Source organism: Triticum dicoccoides, chromosome 6A (assembly GCF_002162155.2).
Source record: "Triticum dicoccoides isolate Atlit2015 ecotype Zavitan chromosome 6A, WEW_v2.0, whole genome shotgun sequence".
In the NCBI taxonomy this organism is placed as follows: domain Eukaryota; kingdom Viridiplantae; phylum Streptophyta; class Magnoliopsida; order Poales; family Poaceae; genus Triticum; species Triticum dicoccoides.
The window spans coordinates 24,768,914-24,776,925 of NC_041390.1; positions in this window are offsets into that span (position 1 = coordinate 24,768,914).

Sequence of the window (8,012 nt, forward strand, 5' to 3'; positions counted from 1 at the left end):
GGTATGGTTGAACGCCTGCTCCATCAGTTATCTGCTACTTTTCCTGTTAAGGATCTTGGTCCCCTGAATTATTTTCTGGGTGTTGAAGTTGTCTGCTATTCCAGGGGAATCACGCTCATTCAGCAGAAGTATGCTCTTGATCTTCTGGAACGCTCCAACATGGCGAATTGCAGACCAGTTCCGGCACCGATGTGTACAGACGAGAAGCTCATACAGGAGTCTGGTCAAGCACTAAATGAGGTTTATGCTTTCAGGTACACGAGCACAGTAGGCGCGCTGCAATACTTGACATTGACGAGGCCAAACTTGTCCTTTGCTGTGAACAAACTGTGCCAGTACTTGTCACGCCCCATTGATGTACAATGGGGGGCAGTGAAAAGAATTCTTAGCTTCGTATAAGGATCTTCACTAGTAGATCTCGAATCAAATAATTTTAGTAATATAGTCGCTTGGTTGGATGAAATATTAAATGCGATAGGCTTGATGTGTAGTTTTTCAGTTTCTTAGTTACGTTTGAAATTGCTAACTTCAGTCAGCTATTTATGTATTTTGGTGTCTGAATTCTTTTCGTTCGTCTAGTATTTGTCCAGTTTGTCTACACATGACCTAGGACGACCAGTGGGTGATGGAGCATCGAATCGAACGGCAGGCAAGCCGGAGCCAGACGAGAAACGACCAAAGCTTAAGACAAAGCACCACAAAAACTAAGGCTCCAGCCTAAGACAGGGAACAAGCGAGGGAGGCAAAACCATCAAATCCGGCAATGGGACATCGAGGGTGACTAGGGGAAGGAGGTGGCAAACATCACACCATGACGAGGCCAATCACCAGCAATAGACAGTGAAAGATGGGGTAACACCTAACACACGATCTGCAAGGGTACGTCATGAGATGAGAACGGATAGCCATGGAACTTGAAGAGAGGGTGTATGGGTTGTAGAGAGTGGCACCACCGGTGCCGGTGGACGCCATCGGGCCAGGCCAGCGAGGGGATCAAGAGGATACGGGGTCTAGGATTAGGAAGTAAGGACTATTCATGTGTGGAGCGGCCTCTACACTATATCACAAGGGATTGTCTACCCTTGGGATGCCAAAACACTAGTAGATGAATCATTAATTTGGGCATGTTCATTAGGTCTTGGAACTGTATACACTGGTTGTAATTAGCGAACATGTATAAGATAAAACGGATTATGATTATGAGTTATATGTGTGCTTCACTTGACGATAAAGAGAAGATCCTAACACAATAGTTTGTGTTTTCCATGTGGATTCTTAACGATGGTATAATGAAATCATGTAGAAAGAGTGAAGACTTGAGGAGGCAAAACAACTGAAATACAAATATAGACATCTTGATTTTTCTAGTTCCCTAGTAACTCGTGCTAGTTTGAACAATGGAGTGATGTAGAAATTGCTCGGCATAGCCAACTTTTTGTCATTAGCTCGAGCTTTCAAGGAGAACAAGCTCGCACAATTTAACATGGTAGCTCATGGGCATTTAACACATGAAAAAAAATAAGTGCACCCCCGCAAGGTTTCCAATAGTGGATAGTGCGCTGATAGCGGATTGGGGTTGGCGTAGTGGATTTTGGTTAGGGTAATATTGTGGGCGCTATGTCCATGTAGCGGATTTGCAAAAGCACTTATAATTTTAAGAATTTGTATATATTTCTAGATCATTAACAACAAAAATGTCATTTGCCTTGAGCAATCATGCATTTGGATTTGTAACTTCACCATTTATATCATTATATAAGCATATAACTATAAGTGTACGTCATTTATAGTATAAGTATTTAAGCGTGATAATAAGTAATCAAGCACTTATATAATTCCTTAGGCATTTATTAGAAAAGGTTAATTGGGAACAAATAGTGGTGTAACATCTTCGCTATTGCGGTGTGACAACTGCTATTCCAGCTACATCATGACAAACACACTATTTTCTATTGCTACGAAAAAATGTGCTAGATTGGCGCTACCACAATAGCTTCAATATCCCCACTATTTAAAACCCTGCTCTCCCGACTTCACTTGCATTAATAACATTTTTACCTTATAAATATGGCTCCAGCTTCACTACAGTAGGTATCATTGTTACATCGTTTCACTTTGTTCTAGCTTGTTAGGTATCACCTAGCTTAGTACATCACATAAAACAATGAAAAGGATGCAAGAAAAGAACAAAGGAGTTGAAAATCACGTGTGAATTGGAGGCGTCAGTAACATGGGCAAGACCAAACAGCTCTGCCCCCTTCACCATTCTCACAATTGGCCATGCCAGCCGTGGTGCGCGTGACAATGCCTCTACTTGGTGACTTGCCACCAATGACCCCTTACGCTCCATGGTCTATCTTCTCATTCACGCTACCCTCACCCCTCTTACTAATATCCTCATTTTCGTGTATTTTTTCACATCTGTTCGTTCTTCTCTCATATGTTCTTTCATATGTCTGTATTCTTCCATCTTGTCATAAAATTGAGAGAATAGGGTGTGATACAAAGTGGCATAATAAGAGAAAATCATTACTCATGGACAGTTGGTGGAGCATTCATTTATTCTCAGGTGGTAAATTCCATGATCATGAATTACTATCGGTACATTGTTGAGGGATTAAAAATGCATTTCACTCTTGTTGTAAAATGTATACTTTAGCCGAGTCATCTCGAAAGGTCAAATTGACACACAAAAATTGGCTACATGATTAGTTCTTCATGGTCGAAAGTTTCTAGTTTGCTCCATACAAAGCATGGTGTGCGAGAGGAGATCAACCACTTCAGTGATGTTGTACACGAGTAATAAATTAATACAATCGGCTGGCAGCACCAACATAAAAGAGTGAGTTAGAGACAAAGTGAATTAGGTGATGCATCTCATAACTAACTTCTAACTGACTAATCCAATATCGATGAAACGAATACAACTTGTAGTAGAAGTAGTACTAACTTAAGCATTCACACCTGTTTATTGATGATCAAGCCAAACAGAAATATGAACTTCTAAGCATGTGCTCTGAATATGAACAATGTCACACATGGACAAGGTCAATTGCGAGGTTCCATGTGACATTTCTATTAGCCTCTTCTCATGGCGCTTAAATCTGAAGTATTATCGAGTGAAGATGACCAACTTTTAAATTGCTAGACCAACCTTCCTTTCTACGCATACACCACTTGATGAAGTTAATCATGCTAGGGTCTCTTGGAGTCAACGACCTACTTCATGTCAAGGTCAAGAAACTTTGCTTTGTCCTTGACCTCTCAAACAAAATGGCTCTCCTAGATGAGGTGCCACACTCAAAGGTGTGATGTAAAATGACATCTAACTTTGCTAGAAGGCTCTTCAAGTTTTTGAATTCTAGACATAAAACTACATATTCAATTCATTACGAAGCATTGCGAATACAAATTAATGTGATCCTAGGACCGCCAATGGGATCTCCATCTATCTGACAGCCACTGGTCTTGATCATGACGTCTTCCATTCTTGCGTACCCGGTATTATATACATTTGGTTATTCATTTTGTACTAAGCTAATACTACCGGCATGTGGAATATAGAGGACTATGGCTTAGGTGGTAGTGTTTGAGATACGTTATGATCAAACCACTCCAAAATTTGACACTCCATGGTTGAGACTTAAGTTCCTTATATCTTGTATATTACATGTTCCACGAGGGCTCTCCTCCCTATGTTTTTTATTCCTCCAAAGGACAGTTCTCTGGAGCAACCTGGAAAAAAGAGGAGGCCAAAATATTGAAGGAATACCTCTGTCAGTCTCAGGTATTCTACTTCTCTCCCCCTTGATTTGAAAAGCATGATATGTTGGAGTTCCTCCATATTTAGCATCCATTCATTCGATTTTCAAAGATGTTGCTTTGTTAATTAGGTCCCTTTTTTGGATCACGCGGGAGAGTTGCATGTATTTCCATTACATAGAAAGAAGAGCACAATATCTAACAAGGCACCGATACAATACCAAAAATAGTATGTCCTGAAAGATATAACACAACCTAAACAACAATTAAAATTACCTAATGATGCACAGCACAAGGGTCAACGACTAACTACCCAGACATAATACTAGAAACCCAAGCAAGAAGAAGCAGGGCCCACCAACATGCATGCAAGCATTGGCCATGCACCAAAAGAGCTTGCAACATCTGAGTGGAACAACCGTGGAAGTAAAAGCGCAAGCCCTCCATAATGGCATCAACCACCAACCGAAAGTAAAGCCACTTGCACTAGCATGGGTCCCAAAATGAAGATGAACGGCGTAAAATCATGATGAGCATTGCTCTAGTGCAGGGGTGAGGACGACCATAGGAATGTCGCATAGCCCACCAAGTATTCGCACCATTGTGTACATGATCTAGGCATCCAGAGAAGGGGAATGATGATCCAGAGGGCGGAGATCAACCTAGCCAAGGTTCGGTAAGAGGACCATGCATGTCCAAAATGGCCAAAATAGCAACCATACCAGTCAACTCCAAAAGGACGAGGTGACTGGAGGAGGGCATTACAGATCACAATCAAGGGGTAGGAGGAGTGCCAGCTGCGATGGTGGGAGCCTGAATCTGGCCGAGGATGCCAAGGAAGGGGAGCACCGTACACTACAATGAGGCCACTGACTAGTAGCGACCATGGTTAACTAGTGGGTGATGGAGCATTATATCCAATGGCAGGCATGCCGGATCAGGCCAAGAAATGACCAAATCTTAAGTTGAAGAACCACAAAGACCGAGGCATCTAGCCAGCGGTGGCCTGGGATGGATGACCAAGTGAAGTTGGTCTGTCAGATGACTAGGGGAAGGATGTGGTGAACATCATACCATGACAAAATCGATCGCCACCAGCCACCAATGAAGGAGGGGATGATAATTAGTTCATGGGAACTGCATATGCTCGCTGTAATTAGCAGAACATGTACAAGAAAAAATGGATTATGATTATGAGTTATATGTGTGCTTCACTTGACAATAGATCCCATTAGCACAATAGTTTGTTTCTTGATTTGCATATTGATATTGAACGATGTTATAATGGAATCATGTTCAAAGAGTGAAGACTTGAGGAGGCAAACCAGCTCAAATAGAAATGCTGACATTTTATTTTTATGGTTCACCGGTAACCTGCACCAGTTTGAGCAACTGATTGAAGTAGAAATTACTCAGCATAGCCAACTTTTTGGCATTAGCTCAAGCTTTCAAGGCGAACTAGCTGGTGCAATTTTAGCATGCGTGTTGTAGCTCATGGGCATGGAACACATGAAAATAAACAGGTGGTCCCAGAGTCCCACGACTTCACTTGCAATAATAATAATTTTACCTTATAAATAAGGCTCCAACTTCACTAGAGTAAATAGCACGTTACATCGGTTCACTTTGTTCTTGCTTGTTAGCTATTACCTAGCTTAATTACTACATCACATAAAACAATGGAAAAAGATTTGCAAAATAAAAGAACAAAGGAGTTGAAAAATCATGTGGGAATAGGGGGCGTCAGTAACTTGGGAAAGATCAAGCAGCTTTGGCCCCTCCACCCTTCCCTTAATTGGATGTGGCGGTCATGGTGCCCGTGGCAGTGTCTCTACTTGGCGAATCACCACTAGTGACCCCGCACGATCCAAGGTCTATCTTATCTTTCATGATAGATTTTGCCGGACTCTAAGCATGCCGCTCAACCTGCAGCTAGTTGAGGCTCTTGCAGTAGAAAGAAACCGCCTTGTAGTTGAGGCATGCTACATGGCTACACCCAGGGATGGTGCCAGGATTTCGACATAGGGAGGGAGGGGCACACTAAGTCTCATATGCGACGGCTATGTTGTACAAAAAATTAGGGTCTGGTCGATTGGAGATGCCATGGTGTGAACATACCCTTCTTTTGTCTATTCATTGCATTCACATGATCAAAACTTGATAGAAAATTGACAAATGACAAAAAAAATCACAACACTAGAAACACAAGATAATCTTATGAACTAATAATTTGTATTAATGCAATATATAGGTAAATAATGAGTACATAACCTGATCTCATTATTTATTGGAATTGGTGAGATGGACCTCACTGATTAACACAGTCCCAAAACCATAATGGGCTAAAGCATGCGGTTTCACTACCGGACTCGCGGTCTATGCCTACGGCCAGGGGCCGTCGGCATAGGTCATTTGCCGTCGGCATAGATCTATGCCTACGGCTGCCGTCGGCATAGACCCGTCGGCGTAGATATCGTCAGCATAGTCTTGTCAGACCGTCGGCATAGTATAGCCGTCGGCATAGGGACCTATGCCGATGGCCGAGGTCAGCCGTCGGCATAGTTTAGCCGTCGGCAGTGTTTTCCCGTCTGACGGCAACGGACGGCGCCGTCAAAAGCGCTGACGAGTCATGGGATGCCATGTGGCAGAGGTACGCCGACAGCTTGGCCGTCGGCATAGACAGAAATCTATGCCGACGGCCTAGCCGTCGGCGTACCTCTACCACGTGGCGTCCCGTGGTGCTCCTGGTGGCAGTGCTATGCCTACGGCAAAGCCGTAGGCATAGATGGAATCTATGCCGACGGCTTTGCCGTAGGCATAGTCCTGCCACGTGTCTTTCCCTGGTTTCTCCTGGCGGCAGGGCTATGCCTACGGCAAAGCCGTCGGCATAGATGAAAATCTATGCCGACGGCATTGCTGTAGGCATAGATCTGCCACGTGGCAAGCCCTGGTAACTCCTCGGCTTATATATGCCGACGGCTTTGCCGTAGGCATAGTTTTTTTTTCCCCTGTTTTCTCTTTTCTAATTTATCTCACAGCATTTCAAAGCAGAATAATATGGAATTATGCAGAAATATGACAGTTCATCATCTAAACATACTCAAGTTCATCATCATCATCTAAACATAGTCAAGTTCATCATCATCATCTAAAGATCATCACCGGCGGAAGTTCATGAACATAAAAGTAGTGCAAGACATGGAACATCATAAAAGTAGCAACATGAAAGGCATGGCACGACGACCACATGCACGGAATCATCATCGACATCAAGCAAGACCACCTCCGTCAAAACCACCACCAAGACCACCTCCGCCAAAATTTTGATCACCAAGACCACCTCCGCCAAAACTGCCACCGCGACCACCATCACTCTGCCAGATCGGAGTGACTGGGGTCGACGGAGCAGTAGTCGAGCCACCGGTCCCCTACATGTTTCAGAAAGGATTCTAACGGTAAATATGATATGATAGTGTTGAATGAACGAGAACTAGTTTGCCAGTAGTTAGGCAAATGTACTAACCGTACAATCACTGCCTAGTGCCACCCATTCATCGAACGTGGGCACGTGTGGGGGTTCTCCCGCAGGTGGTGGTGGGGGTCCCATTTGTGGTGGATCCGTGCGGTTACTCCAAGACGCCAACATAGCCTGGATGTTAGTTAAACAAGCAAACTAGAAGGTCAGAAGGAATGAAAGTGCAAAAATTTAGCTTGGTTTTAAGAGGGCAAAACTAACCGCCACCATCTGACGGTTGTAATCATCATTTGCCTTCACTCGTTGCAAGTACTCTCGCACCTCGAGATTCCTATGCTCGACAAAGGCCTTATATGTCTACATAATTTAGGTTGTTTCTAAGTGAGCAATGTTGAAAATGAACTGAGAATGCTAGAGAGAAAAAGATAAAGGGGAAGTACTTACAGCATGCTGGCGGGCTAAGGGAGTCTGTGAACGCCCCGTACTCTCTAACTGGCTCGGGTTGGTAGATCGAAGCCGTGTGTACGAGATCAAAGGAGTTATCAAGCCATCAAAACACGGATACCGGCCATGTGACTTCCCCTGGATGGCCACCACCGCCGTGTCGTCAATCTGAGACTGGGCGACCTCAGGAACAGGAACATCCGGATGCAACTTCTGATAGTGTTGAGTGTAAGACTCCAGGTGATCCTCGGTCTTGCCGTAGTACTGGCTCTCGCCCTCCTTGGGATGACTCCGCTCGCGGGCCAGCTTCCACGACTCAATGTCTGAGAGC